General features: G+C 42.1%; 1 pseudogene across 1 annotated transcript in view; it reads left to right on the forward strand.

The window, feature by feature from the left end:
* The first annotated feature begins 823 nt into the window (after positions 1-823).
* Positions 824-26,738, forward strand: part of LOC112867677 (cationic amino acid transporter 3-like) — a 42,197-nt pseudogene continuing 16,282 nt past the window's right edge. The window contains exons 1-4 of the transcript XR_015253754.1: positions 824-910; positions 15,282-16,874; positions 18,464-18,601; positions 21,648-21,913. The product of XR_015253754.1 is annotated as a cationic amino acid transporter 3-like (transcript). The remainder of the gene's footprint in view (positions 911-15,281; positions 16,875-18,463; positions 18,602-21,647; positions 21,914-26,738) is intronic.

The following is a 26,738-nucleotide window of genomic DNA, read 5'->3' on the forward strand; positions in this document are numbered from 1 at the left end:
CTCTTTCTCTCCCTTTTGTCCCTCCACAGAAAGGGTTCTCTCCCCTCCCTGCCTATGCTTTTTTATCACCTTCAATTCACATACTCCCACTTTGATCCTGCCAAGCTGTGTCCCTCCCAATGTGGAGATCCGTGTGTCAGTCCGCAGGTCAATTTCCTGGGTGTCCCAAGTGGTCTGACCTCAATACAACTGTGTTTGAGGGATGAGGAAATCCCAGTTCCCCTACTTCTCCACCATATTAACTCCTTCCCCCTATGCTTTGGTTTTATTCCTGGAATGATGGGAAAGTTGGATGATGGGTTGTGGCTGGATGGTGCTGGTAGAGGAGCCTAGGAGATTCTGAGAGACGTGGTTGGATGTGCTTCTATTCTAGTTTAAATACTTCTTAATGGGCTTTTTAGATGGTCCTAGGACTGGCCTCCAAATTACCACAGGCTGGGCTCTACCTGGCTCCCCACACTCTCTTGCCAACCAGGACCTTCTCCATACCCAGGACCTTGGGAAGCTTGTTTACTTCTAAATTCACATCTTGCTGCCAGCAGAGTCTCCAACAAAGTCCCATTTAAGTCCTCAGCCACCTCCTCACCAATGCAGAACCCCACTAGTCTTCCATTGCCCACCTCCAGCTTTCTTCCAGGATTCCAGCTAATCTACCTCCTTCATCCTTTTCCACCCTTTGGATATCCCTGCCTCCCTATGGCCCCAACTCCCTGAGGCCCAGCCTTGCTAGTGCTCTGCCTCCCAAGAGCCCCTCCTCCCAAGGGCCCCACCTCTTTGAGGGCCTCAACTCCCTGAGGGCCTCACTAAGCTCCATTCCAAGTCCTGACACTGCTTGGCCAACCTCCCTACTTGTCTCTGGCTTGCATTTTCTTCTCAGGTCTCTCTCCTCCAGGGAAGAAAAAGCCTATAGGTAAGTGATTTCTCCTGTTTATAGGATTGTCAAGGAAACCGAGGCAGAGCCAGAGAGGAGGAAGGCTGGCCTTGGATAATAGCTGGCTGTCCAAACCCTATGGGTTTGAACAGAGGGTATTTCATGGCACCGGAGATAGACTTTGCTCTGGCAAGTGCAGACCAGAGGCCTTAGGAATTTGGGAAGAGCAGGTAGGTTTGCTGGGGCTAGAGTGATTTGGAGACCTACACCCTGTTGTCTTCCAGATCAGAAACATTCTCAGTTCTACTGAGGAAAATATGAGTTAGGGGAGGTTATTCTTGGGTGCTTCTCCCCCAGCGTCCTTTCCCCCTCTTGGCCCTGCCTTCCTTCCTGGCCTTTCCTTTCTGACCTGGTGCAGAGCTTGCTTTCTTCATCTTTGTCTTTTCCACAGAGTCCAGCACATAGTATGCTTAGGCATATTCTTTGAATGAAGATTCTTCCACCTGGCTCTGCTGTCTTCTTCCAGTTTTGCCATACTTTTCTCACTGAAGGTTCTGAAATTGTCTGTATTATATCTTCTTAGGGAAGGCATTGGTGTGGATTTTGCAGAATAACGTGTCAGGTTGATAAGGTGGTCCACCATCACAATGGAGGATTTGAGGGTCTTCTTCCTCCTTGCTTAAGGAGTTAGATATCTATTTTTACAGGTGCTTGAAAGTATCTATCAGCTTTTTTAAATCTAATTTGAAAAGTTGTTGTGCGGATTGATTACAGACCAGGTCAGGTTGTTGGAGGAAAGATGACCTAGTTCCCCTGGGGTGTAGTTGCCTAGTGGTATTAAAACACTTGGTCTCAAAGAGGCAGTTTGCTGTTATTGCAAAACATATTTGCAACTCTTTAATTTTAAAAGCCCTTTGAAGTCTTAAACTGTTCTCCACCCTCTCCCTCCTCCCCACTGCCATGTACACTGTGAGCAATACCCCAACACCAGAAGCCCAGACAACACTTATCCATGCATGACACTTGTTTTATGATTACATGCGGCAAATGTTTATTTCTAGATTGTCCCTCTCTTGCTCTTTAGCAGTCTTGTGCAAATTCACTCCATTATCATTGATATGCATTATTGCCTCCCAAAGGCAGATTCTTTTTAACCTCAGTTTAAACAAAATCACGTGGAAAGGGCTGGTTCTTTCACAAAGTATATTCTTAATTTATAAATATACTTTTTGGACTGTATTCTCTTGGTTTATCCTCATCCCTTTTTCTTTTATTATTGCCTAAATCTCAAAACAGAGTGGGGATTAAAAAGAATTAGGAACGAGGGATGAAGAGTGTCCCCTACAAGTTGGTGGCAGTGGATCTTTGTTATAGATTATGTTGGCTGATCTGGGATGAGGCAAGTGGGTCTTGGTGGAGAAGTCATGTTGATCTATATTTGGAATAGAACTCAGGACTCTGACTCAGATGATCTGGTGTATTTCCTACAACAAACCAAACCAAAACAAAACAAATCAAAACAAAACAAAACAAAACAAAAATTAACTTTCCAAGGGAGATGGTGGCAGTGTGAAGCAGCTACCTAGGGCTGTGAGAGGAGCCAAGCAAGTCTGGTGAGAGATGACAGAGATAAAGAGACAGGTAAGTACTTACATGGGAGGACAGAAAGACACATTTAAAGATATGAATGAAGATAACCAGAGAGATAGTCAGTCTTTCTAAGCCACTTTGTGTGCAGTGTATTACTGAGGGTGTATAGTGGGAGGAGGTACATGGAAGTAGTAGCCATGGGCTCTGACAACTCATAACTGCTAGTCTGAAGGTGGAGACAGAACTTAGGGATAGATGGGACCACTGGATGGATCTAGAGTCTGTGCTTACAAGAAAAGGAAGGATTTGTGAGAAGAAACAAAGCTATTTAGCAAGTGTTCTTGGAAAACATGCGTTTGGATCAGTGCTCATTGTAGACAAGGTCCATCCTCCATCATAGTTATATTTTGGAAAATAAGTTGGGCAGACAGATGGATTTCCTTCTACTGCTTTCTCCTGAGGACTTTTATTAGGTGTTCTATGTTGACAGGATCTGGGGCTGAGAAAAGGGAGTAGAGAATCGTAGGGGGGAGTGGAGAAGAAATTGATTTTCACTGTTGACATCAATGCACCACATCACTTTATTTTTAAAAATTTTAATGTTTATTTATTTTTGAGAGAGACAGAGTGCAAGCAGGGGAGGGACAGAGAGAGGGAGACACTGAATCTGAAGCAGGCTCCAGGCTCTGAGCTGTCAGCACAGACCCCGGTGCAGGGTCCAAATTCATGACTTGTGAGATCATGATCTGAGCCATAGTTGGATGCTTAACCGATTGAGCCATGCAGGCACCCCAATCACATCACTTTCTAATCCATTAATTGCACACACTCCTTGGCTTTTCCCAGCTCTCTTTCTGATTTCTGTTTGGAAAATCTAATTCTGATTCTTCCTGGTAGCCCATCTAGTTTCTGAAGACCTCTAGAAGCAGAAACTCAAGCTTTTCTCATTTCTTAAGCTGATCATCTTGTTTTGGCGTGATAGAAATGTTAAGAATTTACATAACTGGATTCTGACTGAAATTAAACTTGTAAATGTGTCAAATCATGAATGAGGAACATTGCATTTAACTCTGTCTTCTCTGAACTTATCCCAGAGAAACTAAAAAAAGCCTCTTTGTTCACAGCCACCCCAGAAAGATACTAGATAAGTATTTATAAGAGTCTATACAGTTTCTTTCTTTTTTTTTTTTTTAATTTTTTAACGTTTATTTATTTTTGAGACAGAGAGAGACAGAGTATGAACGGGGGAGGGTCAGAGAGAGGGAGACACAGAATCCGAAACAAGCTCCAGGCTCTGAGCTGTCAGCACAGAGCCCGACGAGGGGCTCAAACTCACAGACCGTGAGATCATGACCTGAGCCGAAGTCAGCTGCTTAACCGACTGAGCCACCCAGGCGCCCCGAGTCTCAACAGTTTCTAGAGAAGCTCTGGCTATCTAATTGTTTACCCACAGTGGTACTAGTGTGATGTTTGCATGTAGCAAGGACTCCATAGGTATTGTGGGAAGGAAGCAAAAATGTTCTGGTCTACATCTACATAGATTTTGGTCTACATTTGTGTGGATGGATTTGGTCTACATACAGTTGGTCTGGTGTGTGTTAGTCTGCATCAGGATGAGTTTTAACTGACTTGGAATTCAGCCTCTGCCAAGGTGGGATCTCATTTGAGAGATGTATGACGGGTGGTAGGGTAGGTAGGTGAGTTGGAGGAGGTGGCTGTGTTTCCTCTTGGTCTAATGAGCAGTTTGGGGACTGTCATGCTTTCAAGTTCAAGTCTTGGTTTCACCTAGTAATGTTTACTTGCATGCAGAATTAGGGTTTCTAGCCTCATTCAGAAAACTGAAGTAGGTTCTACCCTAAGGAGTTTCTATTTTAGAAAGGGGAGACAAAGTCTTCTTCCAAATAACATGCAAACAGAATACAGTACAAAGTAAGATCATAGATGGGACGATGCTTGTTAAGGAATCAGTTGGTGAGGTTGTTCTCAGGAGATGCCTGGGAGAGAATTTTGGATATTTATTTTCTTTAGTTTGAGGCGAATTTGGTTACTTCAGCTTTCTTTCCATCCTTTCAGGGAAGCTATCTGAGCTTTACTTCTCTTTCCCCAGGGGACAAGTTACACATTTCTTACCATTGCAGTGGTTTGTCTCTTTTTTTTATTTTTCTGCACAGACCAAGATGGAGAATTATTGTTTTTAATTATTATTAATATTATATCGTAGTATATAGATCTGTATCAATATCTCTAGCAAATATTTACCTGGATCTGTCTATTTGGGCAAGCTGGATTTACTGGTTCAAGGTGTTATGGAGTTTGTTTCATGTTTTTGGTGGGGGGCATGGAAGGAAGCCCTAAATGAGGCTCTGTTTATTGGATCATGGCCCACGCTGAAGATATAACTTGAACTGATGTTTTCCTGGGAAATAGTTATACACAATGCCAAGATAGCATAATTCCCCACTCTTCTATGTGGCCTTCAGGTTGACTAATGGTACACAGAAGGTATTCACAATTCTTGCCAACAATGGAAAATGAGGTCCTTACTACTCTTGTCTTCCATCTAGGAAGGCATCTGGGATCTTGACATGCCCTTGCCTTTGTTCATTTCTGATTGAGGAATATCTTCCTGGCTCATAGTGTATGTATCTCTTACTTTTTTTGGTAGGTGGGAAGACATTCATGAAGTGCCATTAATTGTAAATTCCCAGAGTGGGGAATTCTGTATTTGCCCCCATTGTCTTATGCTGTGTGAAACTGAGTGTGTGATGATTTGGGGTGTAATAGTGGTGGTGTTGATAATTTAGGGGGAAGAAAATATTGCTTTTGCTTGAGTTCTTTTGTACAAAGAGTCGCTGTGGTGCCTGAACTTTCTAATTTGGATTTTTTCTTTGTATTCACTTACAGTAGTTGAAACCTCATCTGTAATAGATTGAATCCAGTGTATCTCACATAGAAACTTCCTGTGGGACCATCCAATTTTTCACTTTAGATCCAACTCAAAATACACTGAACCCACCTGTATATTTATTCACAGATAGTACAGGAAAAATGGTAGCCAATCCAGAAAATTCTTTTCTCTAGGAGCTATGATTTAAGGGCATTTCATGGATACTTCCCTATCCTCCTTAAACAAGTTTAATCATATTCTACACAGCATTTAGTCAATTGACTATTGTCCCACTCCTCCCTTTTGCAGACAAGACTTAACTATAGTTATTGTAGTTTGAGTCCTGTGTCATGTTGTCTAATTGCAAAGCATTAGGTGAATTATTTTTCCAAATGAAGTAAATCAGTGAAAGTAATAAAACTTGGTGTTGATGTCAGTTGTCACACATCAGGGGTATGACACTGTAGCAAACCATAAATGTGATAGATAATGCACTTTGTCTGAGCTCACTTGAATTGCTTCCTTTGTACTTTCACTTTGTGGTGAAAGAGACTTGGACTTCAGTTCTTGTGTGAGACCCCTGATATCACCAAAAGGGCTCTAAATCCTGGGGTACTTCCTTAGCTGTGACCAGTTAATTCTTTCTACCTCAGGCTTCAGCTGGAGAAGGAAAAGCAAGATGGAAGTGTCTTCAAGCAGAAGATCTGCTCCTCAGCTCCACCTCACCACCTTTGACTCCTACCTTCTTTCTTAACTGAGTGTCCTCTGAGTACAAAATTCTAGTTCAGTGAGTTATGCCACTGGACATTAATGAGGAGAGAGCAGGGGGCAAAGAGAGCACACTGGAAAGATCAGATATCTATTTGTAGGTGTGCCCAGAGAAGCTTCCAGAAGGAGGGTCATGTTAAACAGGGTTTGGTGTATTCTAGGCAGAGAAGGACAGTCTGTGTGAAGGCTGATATTAATGCTATCAAGATGTACATGTGTGGGGAAAGGTTTATCCTGTTCAAGCAGGAGCCACAGAAAAGGTTAATAGGATGAGTAAGTGGTAGAAGAACTTTAAAAGAAAGCTTTAGAAATACAATCTTAGAAGTTTGGATGTAATAGCATGAAACTGCAGGTCTGGTTGGGACTGTGTGTGTGTGTGTGTGTGTGTGTGTGTGTGTGTGTTTAAGACTTGAAGAAGGGGCTTCTGGGTGGCTCAGTTAGTTACGTGTCTGACTCTCTCTCAAAATAAATAAACTTAAAAAATAAAAGGCAGCTCAAGTTAAAAAAAGACTTGAGGTAAGTGTCATTTTCCAGAAGGATGGTAATGAGCACTTACATGTCACTTATCTGGTACAATGTAGTGATCAGAAAGAATGTGATTTAGGGCTTCATCCTACTTCAAGGGCAGTACTCTCTGATGGCTGCTGGTTGTTCAGAGTTACCAACTTTATGGACCAGGAGGGTGGACCAGGGAGAATGGCAGGAGGCTGGCCCTGGGTATATATAGTTTTCCTTCTATTTTGTTAACTATTTGCAAACCATGGGATCCTTCTAGACGAAGGGGTAGTGTGGACAAGATGATAAGTGTCTAAGTGGCAACATGTAAAACTATCAGTTTTTCTAAGGTTTCCATCACACCCATAGGAATAGCCAAAGTCCTCACTGTGACTCTCAGATCCTACATGAAGGATCTGGCTTCCTGCTTTCTCTCTGATTTCATCTCCTACTGCTTCCCTCTCACTCACTCTGTCTCGGCTCTACAGGCTTCCTTGATATTTCTCAAAAGTAGCCACTTACCACCACACACCCATTAGGATAGCTGCTATTAAATAAAAACAGAGGATAATGAGTGTTAACTAGGATGTGGAGAAATTGGGAGGCTTGTGCATTGCTTGTGGGAATGTAAAATGGTGCAGATGCTGTGGAAAACAGTATGATAATCTCTCTCTCTCTCTCTCTCTCTCTCTCTCTCTCTCCATATATGTGTGTGTGTGTGTATACATACACACACAATTACCATAGGATCCAGCAATCCCACTTCCGGGTGTATATACTATTGAATTGGATGCAAGAACTCAAAAAGATATTTCTGTACCTGTATTCATAACAGCATTACTCACAAAAGCCAAAAGGTGAAACAACGCACATGCCCATCAGTGCATGGATGCATAAGCAAGATGTGGGATATACACAATGGAATATTACTGAGCCTTGAGGAGGAAGGACATTCTGACATATGCTCCAACATGGGTGAACCTTGAAGACATTACGTTAAGTGAAATAAGCTGGTAACAAAAGGACAATATTGTTTGATTCCACTTACATAAAGTACCCAGAGTGGTCAAATTTATAGATACAGAAAGTAGGTGGTGGTTGGTTGTCAGGGGCTGCAGGGAGGGAAGAATGGGGAGTTGCTGTTGAGTGGGTACAGAGTTTCAGCTGAGGAAGATGAACAAGTTCTGGAGATGATGGTAGTGATGGTTGCACAAGAGTGTGCAGGTTAGGCTGTCTCAGATCATCCTTTTTTATAATCACAACACCCACTCTGAACACATCCTAACCTTTCCTTGTTTCCCTTTTCTCTGCAGCATTGATTGCAAATCCAACACAGTATATCTTCATAGTACTTATTTGTTTATTGTTTGCTTTCCACTGCAGGAATGTAAGCACATTGAGTGGAGGGATTTTTGTTTTATTTGTTTTATGTGCACTGCTGAATAAATGGGGAGCAGCATATTTGTTGAATGAATATATGAAGGACTATGATTGGACATAGACTTCTATTTTTTTTAGTTAAAAAATTTTAATGTTCATTTATTTTTGAGAGAGAGAGAGAAAGACAGAACACAAGTGGGGGTGGGGCAGCAGAGAGAGGGAGACACGGACTCTAAAGCAGGCTCCAGGCTCTAAGCTGTCAGCACAGAGCCTGATGCAGGGCTCACACCCACGAGACATGATCTTGAAAGATCATGACCTGAGCTGAAGTCGGATGCTTAACCAATTCCGCTACCCAGGTGCCCTTGGACACAGACTTCTAGAGAAGACAGAAACAGGGAAAATGGGAAGATTTCATTTTTCATTTGATTTTGTTAACTAATTTTTGGTACCCTTGGATATAAGACTTGGCCCCAGTGTTCATGGCAGCTTTTGTTCTGTTTAGCTTTTCATATGTATTCTGAACTGTTTCTACTTTGGAATGTTGGTGTACACATGTACCACACTTAGTATTATTTCAAGCTCTGGCCCTGAACTCAAACCTCTACTCCTGTATTCCTGACTTCCCCCTTCCAGAGTTGCAGGGCTGCTTGAGTTAGAAGTTCAGAAACTCCGGGGAAGCTCAGCTATCCAAAGAGCTTTATACTTGTTTGTTTGGGAGCCACTGGTTAGATTGGCTCCAGAGTTTTCCTTGTCTGGAAAATTTTAAGGAGGATGAGATAATTTATACACTCAGGAAGGAGCTGTCCTTGGATACAAAGAATTGTTATAATCTTTGGAAGTGTTTCATTTAAGTCCACTTATCTGAATCACTGAGAACTGGAAAATAATTATTTAACATCCTCATTAACGTTCCTCTCAAGAGTGTCTCAAACTTCTAGCAAAGTAACTGGTATCCAAACTCTCTTTGAGGCTATTCAAGAGGAGCCACTAGGCCAACTTCCTGATTGCAGGGGTGTTAACATCCAACCAAGAGAGCCAGTAGAACTTACTGCCTTGGAAAAATGTTTTGAAAAGGAAATGTCCAGAGTGAGGGCAGTACTCTTTTTAGAGACAGAGGAGTCTCTAGGACCTCCAGGACAAAGGAGAGCAGGTGGGGCTGGTTGAGAAAGCAAGACAGCTTGCAATTAAGTGAGTGAAATTTTGGACTCGACAGGAGTTCTTTTGGTGACTTGGGATGGAACTTTTGTATTGGAGTTTGGAAGGAGCTCAGAGACTGAGAGAAACCCAGGGAGGAGAGGGAAGGAAGTGGGGAGAACAGGGCATTATGGAATTTATACAAGCTGTCTTCATATTCCCTGGCCTCTCTCTGCATTTCTTTCAGCACTTCCTCTGAACAAGCACCTCCTTTGGGAGAGACAGTTTCCTAATTAAACTGATATTCATATACTCTGGGGCCTCATTAGGAAATGTCCTTAGGAAATGCACTTGAAATAGATGGTGGTGCATGTTCTAGTTTCCTGTTTCCAACTAGGTTTGGCCCTTTCTCTCTCTCCCTCTCTCTCTCTCTCTCTCTCTCTTTTTTTTAAATCCAACTTACAGGAATGTCAAGATGTAGTAGTGAATCAATACATCTACATATTCATTTTCTCTGTCCTAAATGCCTTTTGGTTTCCTGGTACAATTATGAGCAGATCCTTATCCTGGTTAGTGTAGGTTGGGGGTGGGAGTGTGAAATTCAGAAAGAGGAGGTATATGAAACCTGGCCTTGCCCTCTGGCAGCTTTTTAAGAATTTAAGTGACCTACCCAGGACACCAGCTGACAGAAAGGGAAAACTAGTTTCAGCTAAGCATCAGGACAGGCTCTAAGTGCTGGCAGGAAGGGGAGGAGGTGGGCGATGGGGATCAGTCAGGAAGTCTTAGGAAAGGCTTCTTTGATGTGTGTAGCGGGAAGGTTGTAGAATAGGGTTGAGAAGAGGTAGAGCATAAAGACTGGACAGAAAGGAGTGAGGAGGGCATCCCTTGCAGGACAGGCACTTACTTAGGCCAAAGGCTCCTCCCAGGAAGGGTAAGGCAGGATCTGAGCAACTGAGTCAGGAAGGAGGTGATGGGCCTGAGGGTGGGGACAGAATTAGGGTGGGACTTTGACAGCTGGGTCAGAGTCTGGACTGAATATAAACTACTGGATATAAACTATTGGAATAATCATAGATTATTTCAAAGAGAAAGGGCATTTCTGAACATGGTGCTTGAGGACAATGTTTCTCTCTGCTGTTATTATAAGCTGGATTCGTGGTACTTTCTCAGGATTCCCAATCACTGGTGTGCTTTCTCTTCTGTGAGTTTGCTTGTTCATTTGTTTGTTCAGCCTGCTTCTGTTGGAGTCATGAAATGTGATTGTTTCATTCCCAGATGTTTTGTTCTCTGGGTTGCATCTCTGGTATCTTCATACTTTGCAGCCCACTGTCCGTCATCTTCAGTAAAAGTGGGAAGAGCACAAAGACCACCCTGCACAACACAGTTGAGGGAAACAGAAATTATCAAAAGCATTACCCATCTCCCACCCTGCCATTCAGATGGTCCTCCTCTGGGATTCCTCCTCAGGATCCATGGATGGACTTCAGAAGAGTGTAGGACATTTTTTTGAGGTGATCAACCTCAGAGGGGCGTGTGACTCAACAAATGTTAGGACCCATTTTTGTGTCTTTGTTGTGAGGTAGGTGACTAGGGACAGTTCCTCAGAGAAAGAGATGTGGTACAAACATCCTTAGTGTCCAGAAAGGAGCCTCCAGAGACAGTTGAAGGATCTGAAGGAGAAAGAGGAATTGGGAAAAGGGAGATGGGTTCAGAGGGAACTGGTAGGGAACTCCACCCTCTTTCTAGCAGGTATTCCTTCTCTGTATTCTCTATATGCTGACATTATAGGATTCCAGTTCCCTTCAATTTTAAATCTGTTGAGTTTCTGTCCTTTATTAGATTAACCAGCTGTTCTCACATTGTCTCATGCAATTCCTTTGTTGAACCTGAAGTGCGCAGAGTGGAGTCAACCCCTCCCTCAGTTATGGACTGTTAACACCATTGCTTCCTGTCAGGCCCCTTTTCAGTGCACTTTTTTTTTCACCTTTCATCCTGATCTTTATTCTCATTTTCCATCCTCACTGGAGGTACTTGCTTTATTATATTAACAAATGCTCTTCCAATCCATGCTCTATATGTGTATTTAGATACATTCAACCATTTAACAAATTCAAAGTGTCAACTGTGTAAGTCACAGTTATAGGTGTGGGGAATATAGCCAGGAGCAAAACACTAAAAAAGAAGTCCTGCTTTCATGGAGCTTACATTCTTTTGGAGTGAGATAAATCATGAACAAATAAATAAATAAAACATATAGTACCTTCAATAGTGATAAGTCCCACATCGGGCTTTGCAAGGACAGTGGGGAGTTGCTTTGGATTCTCTGACTCCCTCTCTGCCCCTCTCTTACTTCCTCTGTCTCTCTCAAAAATAAATAAAAATTAAAAAAAATTAAGAAGGGAAACCAGTGGAAGACTTTGAGCAGAGGAATTTCATCTCATTTTTATCAAATGCACGTTTATCCTTGACAAACAGACGGCATTTTTTGGATGTTTTATAAATGTCCATAAATGGCATTGCGCTATACACCTCGTCCTGCTTTTTACTTTTCCTACTAAACATCATCCTATCCAATTGCTATTGAATGTACTTTATTATATCTGAGTGCTGTGTAATGTTTCATTGTGCACGTAGGGCACTTTTTACTTATATATTTCTGTAGTAATCGACTCTGGCATAGCTTCCAACTTCCTGCTATCATAAACTTCCTTTGTTGAACGTGCTCACATGAGTCTCCTTATGGACTCAGGAGGGAGTTTCCTTGGGGTGTTGACCTCAGAGAGAGATTGTGGGGTGGGAGGGTGTGCATTCTTAATGGCGCTAAAATTGTGCTTCAGGATGGTGGCCCCAGTTACACTCCCACCAGATAGTTTGTATCTTCTCATCCAATTCTCATGTTGATCCAGTAAGGAAAATCCAGTAAGCTTCTAGGTGGAGGAAGAAATTGAGGCTTAGAGAGATTAAGCAAATTACTCTAGTTTATATAGTCAAGCAGAGGGGCTAGGTCTCAAATCCAAAATTTCTGATATAATATTCATTGCTCTTACCTCTATAGTACCCAGTACTGCCTCTCCCAGGAATAAGATGAGGCATCCATGGGGAAAGATATTATTATTGTATTTGAGCCTTGCATTTTTTGATGCCTGGTTGAACTCAGTCTTCCTAGGACCCGCATGTGTTTAGCACCAGTTTGTATGAGGGTGTTTAATTAGAGTCCTTAGAGTTTCAAGGTGAATTATATGGAATAAAACAGTTTTCATTTTCTCATTAGGGTTAGCTAACAGGCTCGAGGTTTAGTGAGTCATTTTGAGGTTAGAAATTTATAAATACTAAATGATTTTCAAGGTTTGTGGACTTTGAATCAGATTTCAATATTAAACATTTAGGTAGATTATATTAAGTACGTATTGTTTGCTAGGTACTGAGCTAAGTACTCCTTACTACAACCTTGTGAGGTATTTACTTTTACTCCCATTTAACTGTCATGGAAACTAAAGCCCTGAGAGGTAAAATAATTTGTTCAGAGTCACCAGGTATGAGGTTGAGTTGTGATTTGATCCTGAACAGTTTACCTGCAGAGCTTTACTACTAACTACTAAACTGTGCTGCCTTCCTGTGAAGGAAACTTTTAGAATATTTTTCCTTTGAGATTGACAGCAATTCCTGTCAATTGGGTGGCTTAGAGCAGTCATGGGAAGTATGGGGCTAGTGGAAAAGAATCTCCAGAGGGAGAGGATATGACATTTGAAAATGTTCCAAGATGTCTTCATTATGCCTCCCTCTGTCCCCTGAAGTGAGAACTCTACATTAGGACACCTCACCCAGATTATAGGGCTTGAACATGATGCCTTCAAAAAAAAATAAGGATTCCCTAACTGGGCTTGGGTGGTTGGTTGCCTATAACCCAAAGGTGCCTGATAGTTTTAAAATAGCTGTCCTCAAAGGCAAACAATTTTTTTTTTATCACTTTTTGTGGTTTATACCTGCCATGAATGATGTGCAGTCTAGGTGTTATCACAGTTGGTTTTCTCTCCACACTTTTGATTTTGATTGCCTTTTATAAGAAGGGTAATGTCATTTATATCTTTACCTGGGCCAGATTTATAAAAGTTACTTGGCTACAAAGTATGTATCTCAAAGTAAAGTAGATAGGAATTCTGGATTATGTGTTCTTTCAGGATTCTCTTCTCAGTTTGTGTATTTGTTCAACAAGTATTTATTGAGCACTTAATTCACACTCTGATGGAGGAGACAGGCAGCTGACCTGGAATTTTTGCTACATTATGATAAATGGCACATGAGGGAAGTCTGGGTGCTATGAGAACACATAAGAAAGGCAGCATAAGGGTCAGGGGAGGCTTCCTGGGGCAGCAACATCTGAGCTGGGAACCGAAAGAGAAGTGGGGTTAGCTTAGTGAAGGGGACAAGAAGGCATTAGAAGCAGGGGAACAGGGTGGGTGTAGGATTTTGCAGTTGCATTACGAACTGGGCAGGGGATGATGCTAGAGGAATAAGCACAGGTCAGATGATGAAGGAAGACAGGATTAAGAATGAAGGGCAATGGGAACCACTGAAGAGTTGAAGCCTGGGGGTGGGTGGGGGACACATCAATCACATTTATAGTGTAGAAAATTTCCCTGAGTTAAGTATTGACTCTCTTTGTCTATGTTGTGTGCTTGTTAGTAAATCATAACATTGGAACTGGTGGGTGGCAAATAAGGAGTTTAGATGGATTTGTAGACAGAAGGTCTGACCCATAATCCAAGGGTTCCTTTTGATAATCTGTAGAGAAGACTTTTCAATTTTGACTTGTCTTTCCATCTTTAGAAACCTCTATTAACATTTCTTAAAATTCTCTCAAAATCCAATTCTGAATAGAGAGGAGAGTGGGGGCTGCATGACTTTGTTTTCTCTGTTCTCCACTACTCCTTTCTGGGGCTTTGCTGTGAATTGTTCACCTAAAGTCTTGCTTCCCTTGAGGAGGGGCCCATTTGAATAGCAGCCAGGGGAGGAGGGGAAGGAGGAACCACACGCAGGATTCCTTCACTAAGAACACATTCAGACTGTGGTTTAAGTGAGTTAAAAATAACTCCTTGTGAAAAATTAAAAGGGAGTTACAGGTGAGTGTTTCAATACAAGTCCACAGATCGATGCAGGGTCTCCAGGCAGTTCGCTACTGACACCACAGATGGTGCAGGGTGTTTATAAAGCACAATGTGGACAGTGAGGAGACTTTCTGCAGAAGTGAATTCACCTTCTTTCTTGGAACCCAGAGAGGAAGAAGACAGAAGGAATTGTTTTGGTTGTGAGATACTGAGCTAAATGACTTATTTCTTTTCTTTCTACCCATTACAGTCTCAAAACTGTGGACATAAAAACTGTGGTGAATATTTATCTGGTTACTTTATGTGGTTTATTGCATATCAGATATCATAAAATGACCTTTCTGGCTCTTCTCCCCTCTTAGTAATGGACTCTTGGTTGCCTGCTGCACCCATTTCTCCAGTGTTTTCTTTCCAGAAATCCTGTTTCTTACCTTGCAGGTAGTTATCCCCCTTTCTCCCTTTTCCTCTCTTTTCACAGCACCCATGTGGGCCTAGGAGGGTAAAGTGAAGAGTTGGACTGTACATTCTGTGACATCAGTACAGCTAAATGGATGATGCAGAATGGGGATATAGGGGGCAAAAATGACATCAGACCTTGGCTAGCTGATTTGGGGGTAAGGGTCTTAAAACTAGGGGCAAATATTTGTATTTTAAACTCAGATGATATTCTCAATATGGCTCTATAATTGCAACAAGGACCTCTAGTCTGTGAACTGTGTCATAACTCAAGCTCAAGCACCATGCAAATATCCCATGTGTAAATTATTGCATAATACATTCACCCTGTTATGTCTTAAAGCTTAATTAGTACACAAAGCTACATGAGTTAGATGAATCCAAATGGGATTATGTCATGTGGTGTGCAAAAAAAGGAGAATGTTGGAAGGTATTTGGCACTTTTTTAGGGGGGAAAGCAGAGTTGATTTCTCTATAATTTCTTTTGGTGTCGGTTTCTGTGATATTTGGGCTGCAACAAGTTATATGCGACTTCTGAGTTTTTTTGTTTGGTTGAACAACATTATTCAATAAATATTTATTGTTTACCTAGGAATTATGGAAGGATACCACATACTAGAAGAAATATGAAGGAGCAGCTTTGAATCTTGAACAAGGGAAATTGGCTACCCCAACGCAACTCAGCTTAACTCAGCCTCACTGAACTGATCCAACACTCCCCAGGCTTGCTATAGCTCTCTAATCCTTAGAATCTTCTTCAATTCCAGCTAGAATGCTGTGTCAGGCATTTCACAGATTTGGCCAAAAGCTGGTACGCAGACATCCACTGGAGGAAGAAGTATTTGAGATTTCCTTTGAAAGAAGCCTGAGCACTCTGGATTTAGTGGCCCTGGGTGTGGGCCGCACAATAGGTGCTGGTGTGTACATCCTGGCTTGTGAGATGATCAGCAATCAAGCAGGACCATCCATCGTGATCTGCTTTTTGGTGGCTGGCTTATCTTTTGTGTTGACTGGGCTGTGCTATGCTGAGATTAGTGCCTGGGTTCCCCATTCTGGCTCCTCATATCTCTACACCTATGTCATTATTGGTGAACTCTGGGCTTTCATCACTGGCTGGAACCTCATCCTGTCCTTTACTGCTGATACAGTCATTTATACCATGACCTGGGTCTTAACCTTTGAAAACCTACTTGGGAACCAGATGTCTCAGACCCTGCGTGAAAGCATCTCTCAGCATATTCCTCAAGTCCTTGCAGACAATCTAGGCTACTTTGCTGTGGCCCTTCTGTTGTTACTTAGAGAAATTGAATATATGAATTTTTATGGGTTATTCGCCCTTTCCAAAGTGTTCACATTGGTGAAAATTTTGGTTCTCAGTTTTGTCATCATCTCTGGCTTCATTAAGGGGGACCTGCACAACTGGCAGCTCACAGAAGAGGACTACGTAAAGGCTGGACTCAATGACACTTCTAAGTTGGGTCCTCTGGGCTCTTGAGGATTTGTGCCTTTTGGCTTCCAGGGGATTCTCCATGGAGCAGCTACTTGTTTCTATACATTTATAGGTTTCAGTATTATTGTTACCAGAGTGAAAGAAGTCCAGAATCCCCAGCGTTCTATCCCCATGGGCATTGTGATTTCACTGTTCATCTGCTTTGTGGTATATTTTGGTGTCTTTTCTGCACTTACACTTATGGTGCCTTACTACAAGCTTCAACCTGGGAGCACCTTGCCTGAGGCATTTCTCCATATTGGCTGGGCCCCTGCCTACTATGTTGTAGGTTTTGGATTTTTCTGTAGTGTTTGTGGCATTTTCATGGGCTTTATGACCCCCATACAGTGGGTGATATACATGATGGCAGAAGATGGCCTCCTGTTTCCTGTCTTGACCAGGATCTATACCAATATATACCCCCGATTCATGGCCACTGTGGTATTTACGATTATTGCAGCAATCACGATATTCTTCTTTGGAATCACTGATCTTGTGGACCTCAGGTCAATTGGGACACTGGTATCTTATTCTCTGGTTGCTTTTTGTGTTCTCATCATCAGGTATCAACCTGATAGGAGGAATGGGGGACATGAAGCAGAGGTGCAGCAACAGAATGTATCTGCAGCAGAGAGGCTGACTCTACAGGGACTACTTTTTCCAGGCAGCCCCACCCCCACTCCACTGTCTGGCCAGGTTGTCTATGTTTGCTCCTCACTGCTTGTTCTTTGCCTCACTCTTCTTTGCCTGGTGCTGGCCCACTGGCCAGTTCTGCTTTCTGGAAACCTAGCGTGGATTTCAGTGGTTGTGCTCCTCCTGGTGCTCATCACTGGGATCACTGGGGTAATCTGGAGACAGCCACAGAGCTCCAGTCCCCTTCACTTTAAGGTCCCTGCTGTGCCTCTCCTCCCACTACTGAGCATCTTCATGAATGTTTACCTTATGATGCAGATGACAGCTGGCACCTGGGCCCGATTTGGTGTCTGGACTCTGATTGGGTTTGCTATCTACTTTGCCTATGGAGTTCAGCACAACCTGGTCACTAACCCCACTTAAGTTAGGGCCCAAACTGTAGAACTTGAACTCAGCAGTGCCAGTACATATTTGTTTGAAATCATCACACCTGAATGCAGTAAGTTTTCCCTGCACAGTAATGGAATTTACTCCTGAGTTCATGGAAAGCTAGGCCTCCCATGGGATGTTGGTGGGGGAAACACTAAAAGAGCTGTGTATTTATGGTGAAGTGAAGGATATGTGTTTGCTCCCCCCACTTTTTTTTACTTGTCTCCTTTTCAGTTGTGTCATTAGCTGCTTTCTGACTTTAAAAAATTATTTTTTAAAAGAAAGTTGTAAAATGTTTTCCTTTTCTTCGTTAAATATCTACTAGTAGCTAGGAGGTAGGGAATGCCCGGCTGGTTCAGTCAGTATAGCTGACTCTTGATCTCAGCGTGGTGAGTGTGAGCCCATTTTGCATGTAGAGATCGTTTAAGAAAATATCCAGTAGCAGAATTACTGGATCATGTGGTAATTACTTTTTTAAACTTTTTGAGGAACCTCCATACTGTTTTCCATAGTGGCTGCACCAGTTGACATTCCCACCAAAAGTGCATGAGGGTTCCTTTTTCTCCACATCCTTGCCAACACATTTTCTTGTTTTTTTTTTTTTTTATTTTAGCCATCGTGACTGGTATAAAATGATATTTGATGATGTGATTGCAGTTTTAATTTATATTTTCCTGATGATTAGTGATGCTAAGCATCTTTTCATGAGTCTGTTGGCAATCTATATGACTTCTTTGGAAAAATATCTATTCAGGATCTCTGCCCACTTTTTAATTGGATTATTTGTTTCATTGGTGTTGAGTTGTATAAGTTCTTTATGTATTTTGAGTATTAATCCCTTATTGAATATATCATTTGGAAATATCTTCTCCCATTCAGTAGGTTGCCTTTTTGTTTTGTTGATGGTTTCCTTTTCTGGAAACCAAAAGCAAAAGCTTTTTGGTTACATTAATTTGTAAAGGTGTGGGGTGCCTGGGTGGCTCAGTCGGTTGGGTGACCAACTTCACTCAGGTCATGATCTCACAGGTTGTGAGTTTGAGCCCCATGTCAGGCTCTGTGCTGATAGCTCAGAGCCTGGAGCCTGCTTTGGATTCTGTGTCTCCCTCTCTCTCTGCCCCTCCCCTGCTCTCATTCTGTCTCTCTCCTTCAAAAATAAACATTAAAAAAATTTGAAAAGATATATGCACCCCTATGTTTATTGTAGCATTATTTACAATTGCCAGGACATGGAAGCAAACCCAAATGTCCATCAGTAGATGAATGGATAAAGAAAATGTGGTACATATGTATATATAATGGACTATTACTCAGCCATAGAGAAGAATGGAATCTTGGCATTTGTAACAACATGGATGAACTGGGTGAGTATAATGATAATTGAAATATGTCGGTCTGAGAAAGACAAATGCCATATGTTTTTGCTCTTATGAGGAATTTAAGAAGTAAAACAAATTAAAAAGAAAGAAAGAAAGGAGAAAAGGCAGACAAGCAAAAACAAAACACACACACACACAAAACAGCAACAACAAAAACTGTCCCAGATTCCTAAATCAGGGAACAAACAGGTAGTTGCCAAAGGGGAGATAGGTAGAGAGATGGGTGATTTAAAATTTTTTTTTAACATTTATTAATTTTTCAGAGACAGAGAGAGACAGAGTGTGAGTGCGGGAGGAGCAGAGAGAGACACAGAATCTGAAGCAGGCTCCAGGCTCTGAGCTGTCAGCACAGAGCTTCCGATGTGGGACTTGAACTCACTGACTTCGAGGTCATGACCTGAGCCAAAGTGGGATGCTTAACTGACAGAGCCACCCAGGTGCCCCAGAGGGATGTGTGATTTAGATAAAGGGAATTAAGAGTATACTTAATATCTTAATGAGCATGGAGAAATGTGTGAGATTTTTAAATTATTATATTGTATATATGAGTAATATAACAACACTGTGTATTAATTATACTTCAATAAATAAAAGAAACCAGAAAAAAAACAAAAAAAAAGATAAAATATAGCCCCTGCTTTTAAGGACCTTATATTGTAATATAAGAGGTAAAGCATAGCTGTAACACAAAGTGGAAAGTGTTGTTATAAGGAATATGCAAATAAAGTGTCCTAGGAATTCAGAGTGGAGGAAGATCATCTGTGGCTGACACAGTGGTGAGGGTTGATCTGTGAAATCAGAGAAGACTTTGTAGAGGAATGCCATTTGAGTTCTCTCTCTCCAGGGACAGATAGGATTTTGCCACACATGGACAGCAGGGAGAGATTGTACGCAGAGTGAACACCACAAAGAAAAGCAAAGGAAAACGAAGCAGTGTTTAGACCATAATGAACATGGCGTGTCGCTTGAGCCTTGGCTGTGAGAGGGGCCAACAGAACGTGCACAGGTGGATTGGAGCCAGAGCTTTCCTCTGAGCACAAAGCACTTTGGCTTTGAACCCGCTACCCATACTGAAAATCCCTGGGGTTAATTCTTCTACTTGGCAATATCTGCATTTTTGGACTTCAAAATTTCTCTACGGTTGTCTGTTTTGGTCCAGTGCTCAGAAAGTGAACAGCTGAGAGCCAGGTGTCCTGTGTTCTGGTCTTGTTTCTACCACTAATTGGCAATGTGACCTTGAGCAAGCCAGTCAGTGCCTTAAATGCTATGCTTATTTATCTGTAACATGAGAGGTCAGAACCAATACTTTCTAACGTTCTTTTTACTTAAAAGATTCTAGGATTTCCTCTGGTTCTTATGTCCTGTTATTATCTTAAATATGTCTCTCTACTGCATGTGATCTGAACCCACATTTTACTACAATCCATTGTTGGAGCTGTAGAGGTACAATAAGTAACACCCCAATTTCGCCTACCTATGTTTGGAACCATTGATAATCAAGACATAGAGATGATTAAACCATCAGCTGTAGATCTGCAGCCTAATTGGGTTGCCAATCCTGCATCATTAAATTCGATTTAATCCTCATTGCAAGTAGTGCTGAACATCCCCCACCCTCCACCACTAGAGAGAGTCTGATTTTATTAGGTTTTCTCCTGTATGAGCAGGTTGGAATGCATGTGTTCTGGGCAGGTTGGTTCTGGATACAGAAAGAAAACCAACAAAAACTGGGGCTGAGCTGGGCATACTCAGTGCTGTCTCTTCAACTCACTAATCAAGTCACAGTCAGAAGGGTGGGTGGATAGAGGCCAGGAATAGTACTCTGCTCAGCAGTGCTCAAATTTTAGTGTATGTCACCTCACCTGGAGGGCCCGTGAAAGCACTGCTGGGTCCCACCCCAGATTTTGGAATTCAGTAGGCTTGGGTGGGACCCAGAACTTGTACTTCTAACAAGCTCCTAAATGCTGCTGCTGCTGCTCCAGGGACCTCACATAGAAAACCAAAGCACAAACTGATGTCCTTCGGTATGTAAAGATGAAGTGAGGGAAGCAAAAGGTGCCCTTTGAACACTTATCTTCATTTAATGAAACACTTAGATTAAAGTACCACGTTAATCCTTTCACAGTGGGGAAATCATAGTGAATCATTTCACAATGAATATGTCCATAAAAATACCACAATGTACACTTTAAATATCTTACAATTTTATATATCAGTTATACCTCAATAACTGCAGATAACTACAGTTATCTGAGTGTCTTTATTTTCTTCATTTTGTTCTTGATTGTAGATCATAGGTAAGGAGTGTATCTTGTTCACCACCCCAGAACATCCAGCTGGGACCAGGCACATTATGAGCATTTAACAAATTTATGTTAAATTGAATTGAACCTTCCACATTTCTTTGGTACAGAAATTCTTCTACCTTTCAGGCTACCACTGTGTTATTCCTTTAACTATCTTCTGTGAGAATTCTTCTGCAAGAATGGACAAACAGCATTTCTCTCCATTCAAACTATATCTAGAACTGTATCTGGATCTGTACCCAGCAACTAGAACTGTACCCAGGCACTTCTACTTTTGCCTTAGTGTGGTTATGCCTGAGTTCTGGTGACTGTCCTGTTCCATCAGAGTGGAGTCTTGTTCAGGGCAAGGAGTAGGTTCTCTCCTTCCTCTAGACCCAACAGTAAGAACAGTGTTCATTCAAAGAGCAACAGGGAAAATACAGCCCTGGGCAGGAAAATGCCTGACATGACCTCCTTTGGTCCTATTGCATCTATTCCCATGGGCTGTGGGGAGGGGAGTGAAGTAGCAAATTTATAGAAGGCCCAACCAGCTGACTCCATGGAATCCCTGAAGATGAGACTGATTCCAACTTGGGCACAACAGGCATCTTTCTTGAGGCAGTCAGAGTTTTATGGTTGGTATAGAGGGCCAGTGGTTTTCTATTGTATTTATGTATGGATCTGCCCTGGGAGGGAGGGGTTGGAAGCTACTTTTTTACTTGTGGAATTTCTCATCTTCCCAACAGGTAGTAGGTGATTCCAGGGAAGCCAGCTAGAGGCAGGATTACCCATATACTTACCCACTCCTTTAGATATTTTTTGAGAGACTGGTGCAAAAACCTTGTGAGAGCATCTAAGATTCTTTTGGAAGAGAGAACATATACTCCAAATGGGGAGAGACACAGACTGAAATAGGAGGAATTACTAACTGGACAAGGATTGAGACATCATTCCTTTGGAAGGAAGGTATGAGTAGAAACTGAGAAAGAGGCATTGATCAAGAGATACTTTGGTAAGTAAAAGAGGGACAGGTGAGTTGGAAAAGAAATGGGACAGTAATCTGGGCTATACAGACCTCTAACAGTCATGAAAGAATGAGAATATTGTGAGGGATGTGTGTTTTCACACTTGAAGGGAATTTGTGAGCCAGATTTGTATTGTAGATTGTGTCATGGAGTGAGATTCCTGAATCAGGAAGGAATGGAATACGATTCTCATTGCCATCTGGAGGATGTGACAGAAGGAGGAAAGACAGAAGGATGTGGACAGATAGACTCTTCCTGGGAGACAGTTGTAGCACCTGCTCCAGTCATCTACATCCTTGCTCTTCAAAGTGTGGTCCGTGGACCAGCAGCATGGGTGTCACCTGGGAGCTTGTTAGAAATGCAGAGTCTGGGGCGCCTGGGTGGCGCAGTCGGTTAAGCGTCCGACTTCAGCCAGGTCACGATCTCGCGGTCCGGGAGTTCGAGCCCCGCCTCGGGCTCTGGGCTGATGGCTCGGAGCCTGGAGCCTGTTTCCGATTCTGTGTCTCCCTCTCTCTCTGCCCCTCCCCCGTTCATGCTCTGTCTCTCTCTGTCCCAAAAATAAATAAACGTTGAAAAAAAAAAAAAAAGAAATGCAGAGTCTTAGGGGCACCTGGGTGGCTGAGTGAGTTAAGCATCTTACTCTTGTTCTTAGCTCAGGTTTTGATTTCAGGGTTGTGAGGTCAAGCCCTGTATTGGGCTCTGCGTTGAGTGCAAATCATGTATTAAAAAAAGAAAGAAAGAAAGAAAGAAAGAAAGAAAGAAAGAAAGAAAGAAAGAAAGAAAGAAAGAAAGAAAGAAAGAAAGAAAGAAAAGAAAGAAAGAAAGAAAGAAAGAAAAGAAAGAAAGAAAGAAAGAAAGAAAGAAAGAAAGAAAGAAAAGAAATGCAGAATCTTAGACCCAAACCAAGACCTACTGATTCAGAATATTCATTTTTAACAGGCTCCCAAGTGATCTGTATGATCAGGTTTGAGAAGCACTGACTTTAGATCAAGGATGATAGGTGTCTGGCCTCAGATGAGCACTTATGAAGGTCTGAAAACTTTGGAACTGGGAACACAAGAGGAGGGTCTTGGGCTGGGGAAATTGAATTTGGGAAAGACAGAGAAGTATGTGTCCTGGCTGCCCTCCTGTCCCCAAGCTTCGCACTCCACCCACTTTGGGAAAGTGCCTGCTGTGGCCACGCTGGAGTCTGCCTGGTCCTGGGGGTGGGGGGGGCTCCCCCGGGGCAAGCATTGTGTGAGTCAGGACTGCTGCCAATTGTTTCCCCTACTTCATGTGATGGCCTGAAAGGGACTGGGGAGGTCATAGTAGTCATGCCCCGCCTCAGGGTTGTACTGTCTCTTAATCAAATAAGTAATAACATGATGATACTAAATGAGGAAACTATAAAGGTTGGGGGATGAAATAGGAGTTCTTAACTATCTGTCCTAGAAATTAGGGATACTTTCATCTATCAAAACCTTTAAGGAGAGACCAGACGATTGCATAAGGAGTTATATATACCCTGGTAAGGACCAAATTAATGCTTTTTAAGGGATCTTTTGGTGATTTTTAATAGGTCAATATTAAAATAAAAGAGACCTATATTTCCAGGGACCTTGGAGAATTGGCAATAAAACAATGTTACCAGGTGGGCATTGAAGAATTTTCTTCAGTGTTTGAGGGTTCGTGTACTTCATCTTCAATCAGAATGGGTGATAAAGAGAGGCCAATATTAAAGGAAAAATGATTGATATTGAGCATGAGTAGAATTTTCTGAGATTTGAGGATGACTAGAGGAGATGGGAGGGTGCAGGCCCTCTGGCCACAAGGATGGTTTTCTTACTTGGGTTCGGAATGCCTCAGATGGGCTCCTGCCCAGAAACAAGGAAATTTACAAATGAACTATCAAAATGTTTTTTATTCCAGAAACTCTCCAGTTAACTTCCTGAAATGGAAGATTGGTGTGGATGTGATGGGTATATAAGGTGGCGATTCATGGGGATGATGAATGACAGGAGAAAATCTTATTAGAGGCTTTAAATCTGGTAGAATTTTAAAACAGGGCTTGGATTATGGAGAATAAATGCATGTTAGGGCTCAAATAACAGTTTTAGGTTTTCATGTTGTGTCTCTCTCCATGTATTTATCTTGTATCATTGATGAGATTTAAAAACCTCCTAAGGGAAAAGAACGCCTCTTTTATGTATTATTTCTTTACATCTCTAATATCCCCCAAATGATGATGATAATAACAGCTACCATTTACTGAATACTATACACTATATTTTGTTCCAAACACTTGTCGTAATCACCAATTTTTTAATGTTTGTTTAATTCTTCATTTATTATTTATTTTATATTTTCAATTTATATACCAGTTAGCACATAGTGCAACACTGATTTCAGGAGTAGATTCCTTAATTCCCCTTACCCATTTAGCCCATCCCCCTCCCACACCCCCTCCAGTAACCTTCTCTTTGTTCTTCATATTTAAGAGTCTCTTATGTTTTTCTGCCTCCCTGTTTTTATATTATTTTTGCTTCCCTTCTCTTGTGTTCATCTGTTCTGTGTCTTAAAGTGCTAATATGAGTGAAGTCATATGATATTTGTCTTTCTCTGACTAACTAATTTTGCTTAGCATAATACCCTCTAGTTCCATCCACATAGTTGCAAATGGCAAGATTTCATTCTTTTTGATTGCCAAGTAATACTCCATTGTGTGTGTGTGTGTGTGTGTGTGTGTGTGTGTGTGTGTGTGTGTATCTCACCTCTTCTTTATCCATTCATCCATCGATGGACATTTGGGCTCTTTCCATACTTTGGCTATTGTTGATAGTGCTGCTATAAACATTGGGGGGGCATGTGTCCCTTTGAAACAGCACACCTGTATCCCTTGGATAAATACCTAATAGTGCAATTGCTAGGTCATAGGGTAGTACTATTTTTAATTTTTTGAGGAACCTCCATACTGTTTTCCAGAGTGGCCACATCAGTTTGCATTCTCACCAGCTGTGCAAAAGAGATCCTCTCTCTCTGCATCCTCGCTAATATCTGTTGTTGCCTGAGTTGTTAAGCTTAGCCATTCTGACAGGTGTCAGGTGGTATCTCATTGTGGTTTTGATTTGTATTTCCTGATGATGAGTGATATTGAGTATTTTTTCATGTGTCAGTTGGCCTTCTGGATGTCTTCTTTGGAGAAGTATCTATTCATGTCTTTTGCCCATGTCTTCCCTGGATTATTTGTTTTTTGGGTGTTGAGTTGGATAAGTTCTTTGTAGATTTTGGATACTAACCCTTTATCTGATATGTCATTTGCAAATATCTGCTCCCATTCTGTTGGTTGTCTTTTAGTTTTGCTGATTGTTTCCTTCGCTGTGCAGAAGCTTTTTATTTTGATGAGGTCCCAATAGTTCATTTTTGCTTTTGTTTCCCTTGCCTCCAGAGGTGTGTTGAGTGAGAAGTTGCTGCGGGCAAGATCGAAGAGGTTTTTGCCTGCTTTCTCCTCAAGGATTTTGATGGCTTCCTGTCTTACATCGAGGTCTTTCATCCATTTTGATTTTATTTTTGTGTATGGTGTAAGAAAGTGGTCCAGGTTTCCCAGCACCACTTGCTGAAGAGACTATCTTGATTCCATTGGATATTCTTTCCTGCTTTGTGGAAAGCAGGAAAGATTAGTTGGCCATACGTTTGTGGGTCCATTTCTGGGTTCTCTATTCTGTTCCACTGATCTGAGTGTCTGTTCTTGTGCCAGTACCATACTGTCTTGATGATAACAGTTTTGCAGTATAGCTTGAAGTCCAGGACTGTGATGCTGGCTTCACCCCTGAAGACCTTGTTCCAGCACCAGCAAATGTGGTTTCTCTCCTGGATCTTCTGGGGCCTTTGCCTGTGGGGTGTCACAGACTCTACCAGATGTCCTCCCAGCAGGGGAACCTCCTCTCCCTTTGTGGCCCAAAGACCCTGGACTTCACTCTGCTCCTGGGGATTTGCCCTTCTCACCAGAGCACCACCAGGTATCGAGCTGCAGAGTTTCAGACTCTGCGCTGCCCCTGTTTATAGAGTCTTAGTGAATTTAAACCCTCTCCATTCTCCTTTCTCCCTTTTTTGTTCAGTCCCTGTGGCTGTTTCCACCTTCCCGCTCTCTCTCCAGCTGCTTGTGGGGGGGGGGTGCTTTTCCTGTATCCCCCCACCCCACTCTGTCTTCTCGCTGACAGCAAAAACAGCTCCCTGCCCATGGCGGCTTCTCTCCCCCACTTCACCTCTCTGCGCTGCATACCTGCTGAATTCTGTGGTTCCAGTTGTGCAGATTGTTGTGTTAATCCTCAGATCAGTTTTCTAAGCATGCAGGATGGTTTAGTGTTGATTTGGCAGAATTTCATGGATGTGAGACACAAAAAAACTTCCATGCGGTTCCGCCATCTTGGCTCCTCCCCCAATGTTTATTTATTTTACAGAGAGAGAGAGTGAGAGAGAGCGAGCAAGAGCGAGCAAGAGACAGGCAGAGAGAGACGGAGACACAGAATCCAAAGCAGGCTCCAGGCTCTGAGCTGTCAGTACAGAGCCTGACGTGGGGCTTGAACCCAAACATTGTGAGATCATGACCTTTGCTGAAGTCAGATCCTCAACCAAATGAATCCCCATAATCACCTATTTAATACAGAAGTGTATGAGTTGAGTAGTGTTATACTCATTTTACAAAAATTGAAACTAAGTCTCATTGAGGTTAAGTCATTTGTGTAAAGTGAATAGTGAAGGTAGGATTTGTCCCAAGTTTAAGCAAAGCTGGTGCCTTTAATCCCTGAGCTATATTCCATATTGAGTAGACACTCA

The sequence above is a fragment of the Puma concolor genome, chromosome B4 (genome assembly GCF_028749965.1).
Source record: "Puma concolor isolate L17-30 chromosome B4, mPumCon1.1.hap2, whole genome shotgun sequence".
Classification (NCBI taxonomy): domain Eukaryota; kingdom Metazoa; phylum Chordata; class Mammalia; order Carnivora; family Felidae; genus Puma; species Puma concolor.